This window comes from Cynocephalus volans, chromosome 4 (genome assembly GCF_027409185.1).
Source record: "Cynocephalus volans isolate mCynVol1 chromosome 4, mCynVol1.pri, whole genome shotgun sequence".
NCBI lineage: Eukaryota > Metazoa > Chordata > Mammalia > Dermoptera > Cynocephalidae > Cynocephalus > Cynocephalus volans.
Window position 1 is genome coordinate 27,971,005 of NC_084463.1, and position 2,179 is coordinate 27,973,183.

Here is a 2,179-nt window from a genome sequence, read left to right on the forward strand (position 1 = left end):
TTGCATCTATATTCATCAAGGATATCAGCCTGTAGTTTTCTTTTTTGGTTATATCTTTACCTGGTTTTGGTATCAGGATGATGTTTGCTTCATAGAATGAGTTTGGGAGATTTGCGTCCGTTTCAATCTTTTGGAATAGTTTGTAAAGAATCGGTGTCAATTCCTCTTTGAATGTTTGGTAAAATTCTGCTGTGAATCCATCTGGTCCTGGGCTTTTCTTTGTTGGGAGCCTTCTGATAACAGCTTCAATCTCCTTTATTGTTATTGGTCTGTTCAAATTTTCTACGTCTTCACGGTTCCCAATGGTCATTGTTGATGTGTGTTCCTATTTATCAGTTTAGGGTCTTATCTATTCTTACCTGAAATTTTGACTGGTCCCTAACAGGTCTCCCTGGCTCCAGTGTCCACCCTATCCTTTTATCCAGTCTTTACCTCCACGTTTTTGTGAGATGGGTCTTTCCATATTATGTCTGTCCATGTCTTTCCCCTTTTGATGCTCTGAAGGCTCCCCATCAAACCTCAAGATAAATTTCGATTTCTTGGGGTTACTCACAAGACTTTTCTTAATATGAGTTATACCGATTCCTTGCCACTCCCACATCAACCTTATATTTCAATCACATAGAAATGATGGAAGTTCTCCAAATGCTCTTGGTTCCTTCAGTTTTCTATAAACCTTGGCCTGTGCTGTAGACTTTGCCTGGAATAACTTCCTCATTTTTCTCCAGCTGGCTCACTCCTTCTTGTTCTTGAAGACTTAGCCCAAGGATTTGCTCTTTCCTTGAATTTCCCTCACTCCCTCTTCCATCATCTACTGCCTTTGCCTTTCACAGCATCCCATGTGGCCATGGTGACATCTGATGTGCTACCATATGAAAATTCCTTTTCACTAGCCCGTGGGCATCTTAAGCGCAGGGAGTACATCTTCATCTTTTCATCCCTGGTGCCTAGCACAGTGCTGACACAGAAGGGACAGAGGAGATGCTCAGTGCATGTCTGAACATGGCTGGCTCGTTGGCCGTGCCCATTGATCGTGGGTGTTTTAGTTCAGCCATTTCCCTTCTTCTTTAGACACCCTGACTTAGATAATATGTAGACCTTAAAATCTACCAGAATCCCTCTCAACCAGATCTTTAGAAATGAGGAAACCATTTTTGAGGGATCAGGAACTTTTTATTACTCCTCTCTGGAGTATGGATAGATTGAGCCCCCACTGTTCAACCTCCTCCACTTTTCAAATGCTCAAAAGCCAGAAGGAGGGACGTTGGAACACACCGGAGATGCCAGGATAAAAGCAAAAGGAGTTTCTTCCACCACTGCTGGATTTGAAGTTGCACTCTGGCATGTGCTCATCGCTCATCATTCCTGATATACTTTACACATTCAAATTGTTGAAGAATTGCTGTTACTGGGTCTCTACCCAACCAAGAGGTCTTTGTCTTCCTGGTGGGCTCCTTGTCTCTTCACCAACACCAGGATGTTTCTCTGTGTACGGTCGGTGCTCTGTGACTGTGGGTCTACTGCCTGACTGACGTTAGCACTATGTTCTCTCGCATGAGGGTGGAGGAGAAAAGGAAGCCTGATTAGGTTGCCCTATCCCGAGGTGGGTCATGGTAAGATTTCAAGCTGTGCTGAGCTGAGCATTCTATACAGGAACTCTTCATTTATTAATTTATTTTGTCTGCCCACCCACCTTTCTTCACAGCTGCCAATGCCTTTTGATAACAACTGTGGATTATGAAAGGCGTTAGAAATGTGTTAGGAACAGAAGGTTCGGAATTCTGTTCAGCTGTTAATAACTCAGGAGCAGCGTCGGAGGCAGCAGCGTATGCTAGTGCTGAGCTAGTGATGGCAGCCTGGGTCACTGCCTCCAGCCTGTCCTCCCCTGTCCCCTACGTCCAGTGAGGATCACAGGGGCACTGCCAGCCACTGCGTGGGAGTGGCCTGTGTGGTAGGATCCCAGGAGAAATCACAAGTCTGATGTTATCTGAGAAGGAGAAATGTTTTCTTCTTTCTTGGCTACAGCAGATGTATTTGTCAGCCAAGTGTAGTACCAGCTTGGCAAACGGTCAGGGTATGAAGCGAATTAATAAAAAGCTTAGTAGTAGTACAAATGCATCTAATACAGAAACTACAGGTAATGGGTTGACTTCAATTTTAAAAAAGTAACTGAATTGAC